The 18,822-nt window shown below is 38.4% G+C and overlaps 1 pseudogene; it reads right to left on the bottom strand.

The window, feature by feature from the left end:
* Nucleotides 1–322: 322 nt before the first annotated feature.
* On the bottom strand, nucleotides 323–8,357 carry LOC118538054 (UPF0711 protein C18orf21 homolog pseudogene; annotated as a pseudogene).
* Between the last annotated feature and the right edge of the window lie 10,465 nt (nucleotides 8,358–18,822).

The following is an 18,822-nucleotide window of genomic DNA, read 5'->3' as shown; positions in this document are numbered from 1 at the left end:
GGGAACCTTAGCGACATCTAGGAATAGGGTGCTGAAGACAGACTGCCTGAGTTTTTGTTTTTGTTTTTCAATGTCCATATAATCTTCACTACTTATGATGACCTTTCATGTAGTTTTGATCCTCACAACCACTCTGTGAGATAGGCAGGTTTCAGTTATTAACTCTAATGGGTATTTTCTCCATAAACACTGAAGGATGACAGGAGAAGTTTGCCCTTAGATCTAGTTTCCATGTATTGAAAGAATACAAGTGTTTTTAAAAAAACTGTTTTTTTAGTTTCAGAAATTGCATTAAACATTTCTTTTTTTCACAGCCTGTCCTTTACGGAGAAGATAAAAAATGTCTGAAATACGCATTTGGATTCTTTTGACATTCGCTCTGACTAAGCAACATTTTTAGTGGAGAGAAGTGTTTCTTTGTTTTGCTCACATTCTTTCAGGAACAAGTGGGTGCTGACTCTCCAGCTGCAGGTATTCTGAAAATTAGTGCTGGGTTCTTGCTTTTGGAACCAAACATACCATTATTTAGGTTTGAAGAACTTGGAGTCCTCAGGCTGAGTTTACTTGTAGGAGCGGTAGGGCGGCTCTTCAACGCTGACAGAAAGCTTCTACATTTACCACAATGTTTAACGGTTCTATTGTGTGTTTTACGAGTCTTCCATATATTTTTGGATTTTTTGTACTTTTTCACAATTTTTGCTTCTTTAAAACGGTGTATGATTTCTTCTAAACACTTTCTGTATTTTGGGTGTCAGTTTGGGCTTCAGTTTCAGGAGCACTCGAAAGTTATCCAGAGCCAGCACCTGGAAACAGTGTGGACGCTTTTGTTCACCAATGCTCTTATCATCCTGTGATGAACGGTAGGTCTGGTAGAGGCAGCGGACCTGGCTCGGGCTGGATCTTATAGTTCCAACGTGGCAGCCACTAGGTAAAGCTTCTGCCTTTTTTTTTTTTTTAACATTTTATTCATTTATTTGAGAGAGAGAGAGAGAAAGAACGAGCAGTGGGGAGGAGCAGAGGGAGAGGGAAAAGCAGACTCCCCGCTGAGCAGGGAGCCCTACACGGGGCTGGATCCCAGGACCCTGAGATCATGACCTGAGCCAAAGGCAGATACTTAATGGACTGAGCCACCCAGGCACCCCAAGCTTCTGCCTCTTTAACTCCCCTTCCACACAGCTAAGACCTGGTGAGATAGGGAGACTCCTCCAGAAGGGGGATTTCCAGGATGTTCCTTATTTGTGGAGTAGTATTGGTGTGGTTTCTTAAGGTTCCTGCACCTCAAATGCATTATCTGTAAAATGAGGGTAATAATAGTACCCACCTCACATGGATATTGTGAAAATTAATTGACACAAAGATTTATAACAGTGCCTAAGCAAACAATAACATCTTAATAATCCATAGGTAATATTGTTATAATCACATTTAATCTCAGGGAGTTTTGTATTCTTATCCACATGTTGGCAGAAGAGACCACAGAAGCATTCAAGTCCCTGGCCTTTATACAGCCTTGGGCTGATACACAACAAAGCCAAGATCTAATCAATTCTCAAGTACTTTGCTAGAGCACCTTGCGCCACACGTGATTAATGTACTCCTGGCCTCTCCTGCTTCATTTTGTATTTCTGATTTATGTCTTTGCATTTTATTGTGAGTAATATGTTTACAGAAAGTCAGAAAATTATATCATTGAAAAAGAAAAAAAAAAGAAACCAGAAGTGAGATGGTCAGGTGTGTATGAGTTACAGCAAGATTTTTGTGTCAGTTTAGCTCAACACTTCCAGTATATTCTGCCATCTAGCCACAGTGAAATCTCTCTTAGTTAAAGGCAGAAATCCAAAGCATTTCCAATTCATTCCAATTTTCAAATAGAGGATTTTATTGGACTCATGCAAACACAGACTATGTTGTTACATAAATAAACAAAACAGGAGACACCGCCCAGATTTAAAACAAAGAAACAAACATACTTCTTAGGGAAAATAAAATTTAATAAAATTGTCACCAAAATTCTTGTACACTGAAATTTAAATTGCATGGTGAACTTGGATTATCAATATTTTACACACTATTGCTTTGCAAAATGATAGTACCTTCCATTCACTAGAGATAGAAAGTGACTATGAACCTTTAGAAAGTTAAATGCAGGGGTAAAGCTGTTAGTCCCAGCCTGGAAGCTAAACTTTTATATGTCCTGAAGACTGTCCACAAACCCCAACTGTGACACCATGTTGATAGGATAACTTAAGAAATTTTAAGTCCAGGGAAGAGGATTTATTTTTTTGTGCTGCCAATGCTTATGGTGTTTTTAGTTGAACACAGCCAAGAGAAGAAACTGCAAAGTAATTAAGATGAGGTCTAAAACCCAGATTTGTTCAGCTTGCTTCTTAGAATAGTTAATATTAACTGACTTTTACATTTAGATTCACTTAACTTGGCAAATGCCATGAAAACTAAATCTCATAAGCTTTTCTACACTGACACTCTTTCTACAACTGGGGAAAATGTCCCAGCTTAAGAAATACTTTAATTTTGAGATGTTTTACAAAGAGACTACAAAAAAAATCACTTTATGAACAATAACCAAACACTGTGGTTGTCTTGAAAAATAGTTTCAAGAAGGTAATCGATTATCTTAATAAATAAATAAAATGAGTAGCATAATTACTCCTCCACATATTTCCCCTAAAATGAGTGGGTGGTAACTATTTTTAAAGATCTTTTCATTGACTTTGTTATACTACTGGACAGTTTAGGAAATGTCAGAAGATAACTGTTTCTAACACTCAAATGTAACTTAGCATGAAATAGCTACTTCAGAAGACCCAGATTCCTTATGGCTCAGTTCAAAGACAAACAGATGATAACCTATCAAACCCCAGAAATGGATAGAGACAATTTCATACTGCTACTATAGACCCAATTAAATCGTTTCCAATATTTTTTAATTGTATGGCTTGAAGTGTACAGAGAAATGGTGGATTAGACAGTGGACTTTTCCTCCAACCTTTCTTACACTATTTTGATAAGATTCCCCTGAAAAATCAGAAGTAGAAAAGAACATCCTCTTATTCATAGTGATTATGTAGCAGAGCTCATTACACTAGAGAAGCATGATCTATGTGGGGCAGGCTCAGAGAGACATAGAGCTCAGGAAAAAAACAAAAAATAAAACAAAATTAAAGAGGGCACGTTCTGCATGGAGCACTGGGTGTTATGCACAAAAAATGAATCATGGAACACTACAACAAAAACTAATGATGTAATGTATGGTGATTAACATAACAATAAAAAATTTTAAAAAAAAGAAATGCTAAAAAGTCATTTTAAACAAACTCCATCCTTTGTTTTCATGCTTGGAAATACATGCTATTCAATAGATAGTCCATACCAACCTTTGTAAAAATCCAGTTTCCTTTCCTAAATATTTCTCTCACATCTTCCTTTATATGCCCAAACTTTGAGTTCTGAAGTCATTCAGTTCAAATTAGCTATCATTCACAGGTGCCCGTGATCTAGGTATTTTATATTATCAGCAATCTTCACTCAGTTACTACAATATCCCCATTTTTTACAGATGGGTTAACTGAGAAATGTAACTGCCCAGATTTACACAGAAAAGATACTCAAGATGTTTGATTTCAAAATTCACACTTTAAAACCACTGTGTGGTTCCTCTTATTATTCAAACAAGCCCAATTCTATAATTTGGAAAAGAGCTTAGCTCAAAATATTTCTAATCATTAGCTCAAATTCATTGACAAATATGTTTGTTTACTTCTCTGTCTCTCTCATACACACACACACACACACACACACACACACACCCCCTCTGGCATACAAATGCATACATACATATATGTTTTTTTCCTTCATTATCTCAAGTTTCTTTGTGTGCTTAATTTTTAAAATGGGCTGTTTTCTTGCTTTTTAAAGAAAAATACCTAGCTGATAATCATTCCATTTGAAATGGTAATTGTTAACTTTGCATTCTCACTCCTGGAGCCACAAACCTACTTTTTTTTAAACCTCGGGGTTTGCATTATTTTTCCATCTCTGCCAAACCTCTCTTGTGCAGAAGCCAGGGTAAAAAGAAGAATATTGAAGAGAAAGATAATAAGTAGGAGAATAAGGTTCATGTTTAATGCATTCAAGTCTTCAAGTTTTCCATTATTATTTTATATATTTTATGTTAAAGAACAGTACAGAGTACTTTATTATAAAATGTTACACTAAAACATGACAATAAAAAGTGAAAAATCTGATTGCAAAATTCATTTTTTTTTGACTAGTTGAAAAAGAAAACATAAAAAAATTATTCAAAACATTAAAAAAATAGTGTTTCAATGGTCTCAAGGGTTAGAAAAGAAATTATTCATAAAAGTTCAAGAGATTTAGTTCTTCTGCCATTTCCTTAAGCCCTATGCAACAAGTTAGTTTACTTTTGAATCAGGAAAGAATAAACAAATTAATTATATTTCAAGACACCCACTTAATATCAAAAAATTGATATCAGAAAGTAGCATCCTAATAGAAAATTTGCCTGTAAATACAAGTATTGACACAAACATTTAGTCTTCCATTCATGGCCAACAACTTTAGACTCAGTCACTATTATATTAAAATATGGTCTTTGTGGAAAGAAATATTTTAATATACTATAATGGTGATATTGGGACCACTGTCCCAGTTCACTGGTATGTCCACCAACCAGGAAGCTCCTCGGAAGCTTTGTCCAAAGTTTGTATTGGGATTTCACTACCTAGGCATAATTATTAAATTATTGGCCAGGTGCCTGAACTCAATCTCCAGCCCCCCTACCTTCCCCAGAGGTTAGGCTGGCCCAAAGTTCCAACTCTCTGATTACATAGTTAATCCTTCTAGTGACCAACCCTCCTCCTGAAGCCAGATAGGCACCCCAGGCACATACCCTGCCACCTCATTACCATAACAAAGAAACACCTATTATCAGAAAATTCCAAGAGTTTTTGAAGCTCTATGTCAAGAACTGGGGGCAAGCAATGAATCATGGAACACTACATCAAAAACTAATGATGTAATGTATGGTGATTAATATAACATAATAAAAAAAAAAACAAGAACTGGGGATAAAGATTAGATATATTTTTATTATACCACAAATGCCCATTATGTGTTCATTTTATCTGGTATCATAATTGATACAGAGTTTTTAATATTTTGTTCTGCCGTATACACTTTAATATTCTTCCTTTTTTTGTGCGATTACTTTCGAAGGCAGTATATTCCTTACATAAAATTCTTATATAATATTTTAGAGAGAGAGAGAGAGCATGAGAGTGAGCACAAGCGCAACTATAGTTAAATGAAAAAAAAAAGAGAGAAAAACCATTAATTCTAAATGCACAAGAATGCTTTTCTACTGGTAGCTTAAAATTAGAGTTAAGATAGGTTAGGGCTGAGATTAGAATAGACCAAGATTCCAGGAACTTTATTATTTTTTTTTTTATTTTATTATGTTATGTTAATCACCATACATTACATCATTAGTTTTTGATGTAGAGTTCCATGATTCATTGTTTGCATATAACACCCAGTGCTCCATTCACTACGTGCCCTCTTTAATACCCATCACCAGGCTAGCCCATCCCCCCACGCCCCTCCCCTCTAGAACCCTCAGTTTGTTTCTCAGAGTCCATAGTCTCTCATGGTTCGTCTCCCAGGAACTTTAGTCTCAATCACTCTTCTACTACAACTCTGGAGATGAGGAATCTAAAGGATAAGCAGATGTACTAGATGAAGTACTGTTGGGTTTGCCTATGGGGTTCCCGAAATCACAAACATTCTGCAAAACTCCATGTCAAACAGCCATGGAAAGCTTTTCAAAGCAGAGGAGGATGCCAGCATCCTCACAGAAACCAAGGGGGTCTTATGGGACATTTTAACAGCCAGAGATGCAAACTAAGTATGTTTAGGACTTAAAGCATAGAAGCCCACAGTCAGGCCTAAAAGAGCCAGTTTGTCAGAGTCCTAGACAACCATAACTTGAAGCATTCAGTGATTGATGAGGGAGTCAGTGCTCTCCATGTAGGAAATGTTTTACTGCCTGGTCTTTCCTGAAACCTACATCTCTTCATTTCAGCTTATCCTCAGAGCTGCAGTCTGCCCCAGTCCACATCTCCCCCAATTTCAACTGCCTTACACATAGTCCTAACTTATCCACAAACTAGACCATTGGTCCACAACTTTGGCTACACTTTTGAATCAACAGGTCCATGCCTGAGTCTACCTCCACATTAATTAGAATCCTTAGAATTAAAGCTGTGTATGTGTGTGTGTGTGTGTGTGTGTGTGTGTGTGTTTTCAAACTCTCTGATGTTTTCATGTCTATCACTGTACTGATCCGACAGGATCAACCTCTCCATGTAGTAGTTACAAAAGCAACATAAGTCAATAGCAACATTATGTGTAGTTTGAATTCTGTTGCAAGGTACCAGACTAAATTTAACTCAACTGCTCAGTGTATGAATTTGAAATGAATGACCAGAAACCATTTTTTGAAAAGTAGTCGATAATCTCCCAGAGCAAGATAGTAAATTTTTGTCCCTTAAAGTTAGGGAAAGCTACAGAGTATCATTCAAATCAGGCCCATGATATCTTCTGTGAAAGATATTAGCATAGCACAGTATCAGACGCCCCTACCTTGCATAAGTTGGTGCAAGATCAGTTAGGAAGGAAAAAAACCCAGAGCAATAGAATTATAGTTGTTGAAGTCAGAGAGCCTTTAGACTATAATGGCTGATTTTTTAACGAGGAAGACTAAGAGAGAGAATGTTTTTCAATTAATGTATCACTTCTGATATGGATAGGCTAGCTAAGCCAATTAGGTATGGATCAAAGAAGAATGCAACCTGATAGTGGTGTTTCAGACCAATTCATTAGTCTTTCACTCTTTCAAAGATTTTTATTAGTGCCCATCATTCTGGAATGATACCAGGTACCGTTCTGGGCACTGAGGATAGAGTGATTAAGATAGGTGACATAGTCCCTGACCTTATGGAATCTACATTTGTCTACAGGAGTCAGATGAGAAACAAAGAATGCAAAATAAAATGTTAGGTAGTAATGAATGCTATGAAGGGCAATAAAGCAGAATAAAGGGTTAAAGGATGATGGAGGGAGATGGTAATTTAGAACAGGTTGCTAATGAGGACTTGTCAAAATGGGTGAAGTTTGCCAGAGATCTGAATGAAAGAGTAAGGCATACAAATACCTAACATAAAGGTATTTGAGACAGAAAGAACAGAAAGTGCAACAGCCTCAAGGAATAAATGAGCTTAGAATTTTAAGGGCCACAGAAGCTTATGCCTAAAATATAGTGAGCGAGGTAGAGAATAATAGAAGATACAGTTTGAGAAACAGCTAAGGGCCAGTTCATGCAAAGCCTTATAGACCAAAATAAGCCTGGAAAAAGAAGAAAGGAAAATAGAACTAAGCCCCTGTTTATAATTACCCCAAACTGATTCCCTCTAACATTAGTTTTACACAATTTTAATAACTATTATCTATAAATAAGTGGTACATGGCCAAACAGATTTAGAAAATACTCGATTAATTAGAAATTACTTGATTAAAAAACATTAAGTATGTTTCTTTGCTGTAATATCTTTAAAGACATTTCATGATCTGACTCAGGCTCACTCTAAGAGATTGTAATCTGAGTTTTTTTTAATTTATTATCCTTGATAATTTTTTTTTCATAAATTATCTCCCAGGACTAGAGTTCTTGGCCAAACACCATGAAAAGATCTGTATGGAGAGAGATGAGCAGCTGACACAAAACCCAGATCTGTAGTTTCGTCTGAATGTTGTCACTTGTCAAAGGAATATACAGAGACAGGAGCATTTAAGAAATAAATTAGAGTACCTGGAGGGAAGTTTTATTAAGGAGATTCGCCCTTTAGAAGGACTGACTAGCCAAGTAAAAAAATTCAACGGATATTCAGTTCTTCCAATATTTCTTCTGCCCTGTTCCCCCTTTCTCCTGTGCTTTCAACTGCATATTTGTCAGGCTATTTGGTACTATCCCACAGCCCTTGAGTGCTCTTTCTGTTTGGGTAATTTCTATAGACTTTTGTAGCTCACTAGTATTTGTCTCGGTCGTGTAGAATCTACGAACACTCCCCTCACAGGAAATCTTCATTCTCTGTTATGTGGTTTTTACTTCTAATATATCCATTTGATTTTTCTCTTAAAGTTTTTTTCTCTGCTAAAATTACCATCTGATCTTGCATACTGCCCAGTTTTTCCATTAGAGCCTTTAACATATTAATCACAGTTCTGAAATTCACTGTTAGATGTTCCGGGACTTCTGGCATATCTGACTCTGGTTTGGATTGCTTACTTCTTTGGGAGAGTGTTTTGTCCTGCCTTTTTGTGTGCTTTCTAATTTTTGTTGTTGAAAGCCAGACATCTCTATTAAGACTATAGAGATGAATGTAGATATTTTTTGTAACTCTTGGAAATGGGCATGCCTTTTCTTCTGGTAGACCTTTAGTGTGGAGAGTTGAGTTAATTTAACTGGGAGTCGAGCTGGGTTTGCAGTTTGTTGTGTTATAGTCACTTTCGGGATGCCACAGTTTTAATCCTCTAGTAGTATATTTAGGATGAAAGCTAGTTTGCCAGTGGGCTTTCTTCAGTGGCTTCTCTTTTTGCTTTTGGTCTTCTCTGTGAGCTATGCTTCAGAGAGAGTCTGTCTCTTACCTACAAGTTACATGTTACTAGAAACTCCCTAACGTGGCAATGTGTGTGTATGTGTGTGTGTGTGTGTGTGTGTGTAATTTCTGTCCTGCACAAGCTTTAGTCTTAGGCAGGCACCATACCCTTGGTCCCATGGTATGTGGCATTCTCATTTCACTGTTTGTCCCACAGCTGAAAGCCTGGATCTCATGTATCCTTCCCTTCCCTCTCTCCCATCCCCCACCCCACACACATAAATTAAGGGCTTTGTCCTTGACGATTTTTTTTTTTTTTTTTCATAGATTGTCTCCCATAAGGGAGGTAGGGCACAGGGATCTTGGTGAATTTCCTCACTTCTCCTGCCCTGGCTACTATTTCCCTCACCCAGTTCTACACAGGGAGACTTTCTTGGGATTTTCCTATATTTCTCTGAGTGTCCAGTAAGATTTAATGTAGAAAAATTCTGCAAGAAGATGTGAACTTCCTCTCTCTCTCCTTGGACTCCCAGAGTCTTCACCCTAGCTGGACAGGGCATGCAGAATTTCTACCAATTTCCCATCACCAAGCCTGAACTCTCCTCACTGGCAGCATCTTGTCCTGGTGAGGTAGTGTGGTGTTTCATCTCTTCTTACTGGTACCCATCTCTCCTGAGATTTGGGGCCAGTTGCTTGCCTTGCTCAGCTCTCTCTGGTGGGGAGTTCCAGAAAAGTTATGAACTTGCTGTTTATCTTTTTTTGTTTGTTGTAAGTTTGAAAGCCACATTCATTTCAGCTCTCTATAGGTGTATATGGAAACCAGTCAAAAGTTTAAAAAAAAAAAAACCTGCTGAGGTTACTGAGGCAATATCTAGCTTATTCATGGTAGAAAAACAATAGTTTTCTCAAATGATTATCACACTTGCAAGTGTCATAATATAATCAATAGCAAACATCAAGGATAAGACCATGTTCTTTAAGGAGTCAGTCATTTATAGGAATGATGACTCAAGGCCTCATGATTTTGTGGACTAGAACTAGACAGGGCAACTATTTTTGGTTGTTTGCTTCTTCTAGGGTGCATAGGTTTTCCCTGAGCCAGCTAGAGGCTAAGATGTGCGCACACTCACTTATAGTTAAAGCAGGGGAGAGTCATGTTTGCTTTTATACTTTTCTCCCATCTACTTAAACCTGAGCTTATAATCAAGATGATTTTTTTAAATTAAACTGCTCTTATTTTATTACAAGGTTTGGGTTAAGTTCTCCACAACCCATCTCTGCCTTGGATTTCTGATGTTCCAAAGAACATTTCACTCGGGATTTAAGGGAAGACACCTGACTCCTCACTAATGATACTGGTACCTAAAATTGGGAAGAAAATAAGCAGCATCCACTTATTTACAAAATCTGCATCTCAGCTTTTTCACCTATGAGATAGACCATTCCATACTATGCATTAGTGATATTCTTTGTGATCAGTAGACTCTTCAGGGGGCCAGATCCATCAACATCAAGCCTCAAGCATTGCATCTCCCATTCACGGTGACCAGATTTGCAGGGACAGAATCTGCTTTTCTGGCCCACTGGAGTATGCAGGGCATTCCAGCGTCCTATCTCCTCAATGAAAATGCACACCTACTCAGAGTATTAAGTGCTATTCTCTTTCTATCCCCATCCCCCTCCTCCTTCCTGGTGCATTTCCTGTCCCACCGCCTCTCTAGTACCTGGTCCAAGATTTGATCTTCACCTTTCCTGACCTGCCAATGACACTCATTTCCTCTAATACATTCTTTGACATTTGATTATATCCTGTGTTATATCTTTCTCCAAACATTTCATGGATCATGTCATTCCAAAATTACTAAAGTCCCTAAGGGAGGAAGCATGCCACTCTTACTTTGCATTCTCCTGTTCCCTCGCACGTTGTCAGGGATATAGCAAGCATGTGACAAATACTGAGTTGAAATAAGTTTAAATTTCTTTATCGAAGAGAAAGAACGAGAAAGAGTAGGAGAGAGACTTTGGTGATAGGTATGAATGACATTAAGCCTAACCGGGGAGAAAGAATCTGCTGACCATCAAACGCGGGAACTGAGTAAATAGACTGAAATTCCTATAAAATCTCCCCCTCGGATTTTTGCCCTCCGGGGTTATCTGTCTGCCCTTCCGTCTCCCAGAAGCCAAGACACATTCCTGAGGCTGTGCTTTGTGTCTCTTCCTCGTGTCTCCTGCATGTCGCCGCGGAGGTTCCACTTTCTCACGCGGAAGCACTGCTGCAAATTCAAACCCCATCTGTCCGCCGGACCCGATGCCTTTTCACCGGGCGCCCGGGCGTGGGCGCAGCAGCGATCTCACGAAGCATCAGTGCACCGCCAGGGAATTAGCCATCCAGAAGCACTTTGTGGGTGACTGTGTTGCGCTGTTGGATGTGAAGGGCAACTCAGAAATGGCATGATGGAACTGCTCACAGGGACAGATGTGACATCTGCCGCGGAGCCCGCCACGCAGGGCCGCTGCTGTTGGCCGCGCTGGCGCCCCGTTATGCCCAGCGCCTAAACAACACACTGTCTTGATCTGGTTTATGGCTTCGTGTTTCCATCAGCCAAGGAGTAGACAGGGCGTCCCTGTGATAACAGAAGCAGATGACAACTTTGGCCGCCCTCTGCCAGGGAGAGAGGCTGCTGCACTGGGGGATTTGCATTATTGTGAGCTGCAATGTGACCTCCGGCTTCCGCAGGTTGATGGTTGTCCCTAGCACGGTGTTCACTGCGAAGTGGTTCAAAATCGCTTGCTGAGGATTCCGAATACACAGTTCTTGTCCAGCATGCCGTCCTGGACGACTGCTGAACTACCAGCCTATTTCATGGCCCAAAACCTTGAATCGCTTGAGTAAAAAGCCTTATTCGACACTCGCTCTGTTTTGCCAGTGACCTTTCCTTGCTTGTAAGAAGAAAATGAAGCTAGATCTCTTGTACATTTGGCCTCAGTTTACTGGCCAGAACATTAGCGGTTATGTTTGGACTAATAATATCATAAAGTCTTTTCAGAATTTCGGGGCGGGGGGAGGATAAACAAAATACAACAAAACAACAACAAAATAGTCTATTGATGCTGCCAGATTCTAGCTCTGCTGCTTTTTACCGGAAAGAGTGGAAATTTGGCTACTTGGAACTAGATTACATTCACATTCATTAAAAAGAGTAAAATGGATATTTCTGGCAAGGAATTTGGATATGATTAATTTTAAATGGAATCACAATGACAAGATGGCCACTTAAAATAAACTTCCAAAACATTCTTTTGTTATGCTCTTTTAAATAAAACTCCAAGCAAACCATCACATTTAAAAATAAGGTATACATTTCAATATAGTTTTCCCCTGAAGAAAGTGTCAGCAAGCCAATTCCTTGAAATCCATAACATATGGTGTTTTTGAGTAGCTGTAATTAGTCGGGATGTAAAAGTAATTTCTGATTTTCATTAAAGAAACACAAAATTTACTTATTTGATGCTAATACCCACATCCAGGAAATTTCAAACCCAGGGAATAAATGATCATTATTCCACGAAGCCTGGGCTATTGACAAGCCTGCTCCACTCCCGTCAGTCCCGTTGTTTCCACCCTTAGTGGATGTCTGGAGTACCGGCAGAGGCTGCCCTTTCGTCCGGGGACATTCACCCCCAGGGAGCCTTGTACCTCTACGGTTACCTCCTTGTGAAAAATTCCCTCTCTCTCTCTCTCTATGTCACTCTTTCTCTTTCTTTTTCTTTCCTCTCTCCCTTTCTACACGTTCTTTTATATGTATGTTTATTTGCACACATTTTATTTACATACTTGGGTTCATTTTATATACAACATTGGCAGCTTATTTCATTGACTCCTAACAATGTATGAAGGTTATCTTACTACTTCTGTAAACACTGTGTTATTTCATTCAGTTTATCTGCAGGATGCAGGATTCAGCTCCATTGAATCGATATACATAATTTATTTTTTTAAAGAAATAGAATAAACATGTTTCCATTTTTAAAATAATGCATGTAGGGCGCCTGGGTGGCTCAGTTGGTTAAGTGACTGCCTTCGGCTCAGGTCATGATCCTGGAGTCCCAGGATCGAGTCCCGCATCGGGCTCCCTGCTCAGCAGGGAGTCTGCTTCTCCCTCTGACCCTCCCCGCTCTCATGTGCTCTCTCTCATTCTCTCTCTCTCAAATAAATAAATAAAATCTTAAAAAAATAAAAAAATAAAAAATAAAATAAAATAAAATAATGCATGTACATGGTAAAAGGATATCGGGCTGTACGAAAGAGAACAAAATGGCAAGTAATGATCTGCTTTCACTTCCAGCTGTACTCTTCAGAGACCACAGTGTGAATGGTTCCTAGATTTTATGGTTGTTTCAGCTATAAGAAAAACAATTGTATCTTGTCATCTGAGCCCTAATTTGTCAAATTTATATCGTATCTTTTTATCTTCAAACCTCCGCCCACCATCATGATGATGAGGAATTTGACAAATGTACCATACTTCCCACACCTTCTTCTTTGCCTTTGGATTTGGATGCCATTATGATGATGATGATGATGATGATGATGATGATTTTCATCACCACCATCATCATCATCACTGTTATTATTATTGGTATTACTTGTAAACCTGGTGCTTGTTTTGATATTTTTAAATAACCGACTTAAATCACTATTGCTTGATTTATCAAATTCATCCAGTTTATTTTATGTTAAGATGATACTAGCTGTCATTAGAGACAAGCCTCAAGTCTCAGAGGCTTAATACAATACAAATTCATTCCTCACTCTCATTGCTGTTCAGTCTTTGTACTGGTCAGCTCTCCTGGAGGGCTTTTTTCTCCTCGAAGCTTTTATGCTATTTTCTTTCATATAAGAGTATTAAGTGTTTATGATAATTTCTTCAAGAGTCATTTTTGTCTCTTGGGAGGATTTTTCAGTGAACACGTATGTCTTCAGCTTCAGAAAACTGGGGATATAATTTTTAATTATTTGTTTCTCCCATTGTTGCTATTTTCTCTTTGGCAACTTACTTATTTCCACAACTCTTAATATTTCTATATTTTCCAGTTTTGGGTGGCCTTATTTTTTCTAGGATTGATCTTGCACATTTCCTTTTTAAAATTTAGGCTTTATAGGGCACCTGGGTGGCTCAGTCATTAAGCATCTGCCTTCGGCTCAGGTCATGATCTCAGGGTCCTGGGATCAAGCCCCGCATTGGGCTCCCTGCTTCGCAGGAAGCCTGCTTCTCCCTCTCCCTCTCCCCCTGCTTGTGTTCCCTCTCTCGCTGTCTCTCTCTCTGTCAAATAAATAAATAAAATCTTTAAAAAATATCAGGCTTTACATTCAGAATTTCTTTTATAATTTCAGAATCATATTTCAAATTTTTAAGAAATCATTTTTCTCTGATCTTGGTTTGTATTTCCATTGCTGTATGAAATGCCTTTTTCAGTCTCTAGATTATATACTTAGAAAAATGGCTCTGAATCTCTAGTTGGCCTATTTCTTCTGTACTTAACTATTCCAGTGGTTTCTTGTGACTGTCTTTCATAGAGTTGATTTTTCTCAAATATCTGTGGATTTTCATAGTTGTCCATACACATTATGAATGAAAACGGTTGATTAGTGTGATGTGGCTTATGTTTCTTCCTCTAGTGTTGAGAACTCTTAGTTCTCCAGAAGGCCTCTTTCTTGAATGAGAGAATGACCAGGAAACCCAGATAAACTGGGCACAGTGACAGGAAGATTTCCTGTAAGGTGTGGTAGAAAGTGGTATAGTTAGGTTTCTCAGAAAGCAGGCTCTAAGACGTAGACAAGCATGAGAAAGTTTATTGGGGATTGCTCTCAAAATCAACTCCTCTTGGAGAAGAAAAGAAAACAGAGAGCGAGTAGTGGAAGAAGTTGGGCTATGAAGCAGTCAACACAAACCTTAGCCACCCCCACAAAGAGTTCGAAAACTAGACAAGCCCTCCATTGTTGCCCTGATTTGGTCAAACAAGTTGAGTGTTTATATCCTTGCATGCACCAATCATTGGAGGAGACAGGCTGCTGGAAGAAGGGCGACGTGACTTTGGTAACTAGCTTTGTTCAGCCTAAGATGCTTCCCCAAAAGTGTAGGTAATTGAAGCCTATTCTTGGGTAATAGTCCCAGCAGTGGGGGAATGAGTCCTTCAATCCAAAAGGGATTGTGCCATAATGGATACCATCACAGGAGTATGCAGACAATCTAGGAACTTCCATATTGTAAATTAAGGAGGGCTTTGGTGTGTGGGAGAACTTCTATTTTTCTGTTTCTTTCTACTGGGGAAAACCAGTGTTCAATCTGGCTCTGCTTCTTTCTTGGGTCTCACTGTCTTTACTAGGGGCCCCCTTGGATAGTAGCCTACTTCCTTTCGAGAGAAGGTCACAGTCTTCTTTTTGAGGTCAAAAGTAATAGCTAGCAGCCATTCTATTTTTATAGAGAAGGGAGACAATTGTCTCAAAAAACACTTTATTAGATCATCCAGTGGTCACCCCAGAGTGCCTATACTGTTCCTTTCATTGAGTTACTCCAGAGTGGGGGAAGACCCATATTTTCCTCTGATGTCTTGGGTTATGACTTCATCTTTCTTCAAACATCAATCCCATATCATCTGCTGTTTTCCTGGACCTTTCAAAAATCTAGTCTATTCCTAGCACACTCTCTTGTGCTTTTGCACTATTATAACTTCTTTCTTCCTAAACTTACATTTTCTTCTATTTCATTCATGAGCAAGAAACCTATGGATCAAGTTCTCATTGTGATTGATCACAAATCCCAAGTCAGCTCAGTAGAATGGAGTGGATATTGGTGAAGGTTTCAGGCAGACATCTACCCAGCTCTACCACAAACAGTTTCCTGGCATTCAGTTTCTTTTTAAAGTGGGAATAATAATAACATGTACTAAATCAAGTTAATATAACGATATAAAAATGTTTAGCACAATGCCTGGAACATAACCTGCATGCGAGAAATGACCATTCTCCCAAGCCTTTATGTCCCTCATAATGACTATCAGTGTGCCTTATATCCTCATGAAAAAGTAAAACTTCAAAACTTCCATAAAATCTAAAATCTATCAGAAGACCAGAGTGCAAAAAACTCTGAGGATTTAGTGAGGCCCGGTATATTTCTAAAGTGACTGAACAACGTGACAGCTTCGGCAGTGGTGCATATAACATTATCATTGCTGACTACTACCTTGAGATTTCACAAAATGTCATATGTAATGGTGACAGCATTTTACATTACGGCTTTCTTGCTTAACACCTTTCCTTTAAATAATGTTTTATCTCTTATTCTTTATAAAATTGATTGATTAAAATAAAGATAAACTAGTTATTACCTAGATGCAGGAGGTCAATCACAGAGTACTATAAGTTATATTAAATTCAATTAGAGTTTCTCAGTTGTGATGGGTACATGGCATGAAAGAAATATCAGAGGACATGGCCTTCTACTTGCCAGATATTTGACTTTGCTTTAAGCCTGTCACTTTAACTTTTAGCCTCCATGTCCTCAGCTCTAAAACCTGAATAATATGGTCTCCTGCATTAGCTTCCTTGGGATACTATAACAAAGTCCCACAAGCTGGGTGTCTTAAATAGCAGAAATTTATTCTCTCACAGCTCTGAAGCTACATGTCCAAAGTCAAGGCATTGGTGAGGTTGGTTCCTTCTGGAGGCTCTGAGGGAGAGTCTGTTCTCTGCTTCTCTTCTCATTTTGGTGATGGCCAGTAACACTTGACAATCCTTGGCTTATAAAGGCGTCACTCCAACCTCTGCCTCTGTCCTAATTTCTCTCAACTTAGACTGACACCAGACATTGGATTAGGGCCTGTCCCAATTCAGTATGACCTCATCAGAACTTGATTACATTTGCAAAGATCCTATTTCCACATAAGATCATGTTCATAAGTACCAGGGGTTAGGACTTGAACATATCTTTTGGGGAAGCAAGTTTCAATGCATACCAACTCCTAAACTTAAAAAAAACAATTGTAGTGGCTATGTTACTTAAGATGCTTTGTGTCATGAACCAGAAACCCAAGCAAGTAAAAGATGAAATGTTTTGGGAAGGATTGTGGAACATCCCTCAATTGAGCTGGACACTATGAACGAAAGGAAACTGAGGACAGCAATGTTACTGAAAATTGGGGAATTCTTTTTCTCATCTTTGCCCAACTACATACCTCTGCTCCATTTTTCTCTTTAGCGGTAAACAAATTTTCTCAGTTTTCCATGTTGTGTAACAGAAAAGGGCTACCAACAGCTTCCCAGGGCAAAAGAGAAAGGTCAGGCAGAAAGGTACCATGAATCCCTCCGTAGAGAGGGTAGGCATGCGGAAGTAGGGAAGGCCCTGGAACTTAGGGGGGTCTTGTCCACTGACCTTATCTTTTTCAGTGAAGAAGGAGGTGGGCTTATTTTCTGAGAGAAAAGAGATTTTGATGGTATAAAAAAGTCAATATTAAAGTTTTATCAAAGCTGTTCAGAGGAATGAAAGTCAGCAATGAAGAGCCATGGGATTGAGGGTGTGTTAATACCCAGACTGAGGCTGGACACCATGTGTGTTAACAGACCAATCTCCTTAGATGTTTGTCATGGGTAGCAGTGAGGAATTCCAGTGTATCAGATGATTGCTAGGTGAGTGTATCAGACAATTACCAGATAAGCCCTGCATTCTTGCATGAACAACACAATGGGACATTTCAAGTTCATTTAAACTTGACTGTTTTAGAGTATCTTCATGGTAAAATGGCGCATCACAAAAGTGGTACCGTATAAAATCTTAGGAAAAAATTTTTTTCTTATTTCTTTATAGATATCTTTAATCCTTAGCTTCTAAGGAAAAACAACATTATTTTTTCATAAGTCAGGGCTTCTAAGTGGGTTTTGAGTTACCGTTTTTATAACAGGAATTCACACACAAAAAATACACTTTTCATTTTTAAATACGTATTATGTGTATGTATTGTTCATCACTGGACAAACTTAGATAAGAACCTTTTGCTCTTTTGTAAATCCAGTGACTCGTCAGAGTGAGCAGGAGGTAGCCCAAACTCTTGCCACTCCAGTTCATTATTTTCTAACAAGATAATTATAAATTACCTGGGGAAAAAAAGCTCTGAAAAGCACTTTCTTGCCAAAACTTTAGGGCTTTTTCTCTCTCCTTTGTCTATTTGTTTATTTGTTTGTTTGCAATGGACAGTCTAAATAGAATATCACTTAAACATCAATTCAAAGAAAGCTGAAGCATGATAAACTCCTTTCCTTATGGCTTTGGCTTCTACCTTTCCTTTTTTCTTATCTTTTCTATCTTCCCCTTAGATGAACTCTCCTCTCGATATTTTTCTAACCCCCCTATCCTGATACCATCTTCTTTTCTCCAATCTGCCCTTTTTCAGTCCCCAAACAGCCGTAGTCTAGAAAAGACCTTTCTAAAAGCTCTGCTACAGGGATGCAATTAAAATCTACAAAGTTCTTCTTTCCTCTCAGTGGGTATTGTTGTGCTCACAGAGAAAACAGTGCCCTGTTCAATGTTCAACATGGTTTTGTTGATAAAGGAGGGGTAGAGGAACAGTGTCTGTGTGAAGAATAGTTTTCATTGTTTTTTAATTTATGTTCCATAAAGCAGTGTTCTCCAGGCAGAATATTTGATTGCAAAAACAGGAGACTTGCATTCTTCTCTCAGTTTTACATTGATTTTCTGTTCTGCTTGAAGCCTTTGTAGTTATGAATGTAAAAAATGTCTTAAAGAATCTGATTTTATTTTATATAAAATATTTTATATAAATATTTTGGATGTGCTTCTTGATTGTCCAATTTCTCCACTGTATGGTTATTATATTTCCTCACACAACTGCTAAGTGATTCATGTGTAGACATTTTACAACCATGCAAATATCCTACTTCTCATCAAAATATTACCCTCGACTTCATACTCATTGATGATTCTTACCTGAACTAATTATTCCTATGATGTCTATAAAGTGAGGATGTTCCCATTCCAGTACCCCCTACACATTTTACTAGTTGGCATTCAACATTCTACTATAAGCAAGATAAGTGCTGGGTCTTAAGCCAATC

This window comes from Halichoerus grypus, chromosome 3, assembly GCF_964656455.1.
Source record: "Halichoerus grypus chromosome 3, mHalGry1.hap1.1, whole genome shotgun sequence".
In the NCBI taxonomy this organism is placed as follows: Eukaryota; Metazoa; Chordata; class Mammalia; order Carnivora; family Phocidae; genus Halichoerus; species Halichoerus grypus.
This window is presented reverse-complemented; position numbering and strand designations above follow the sequence as displayed.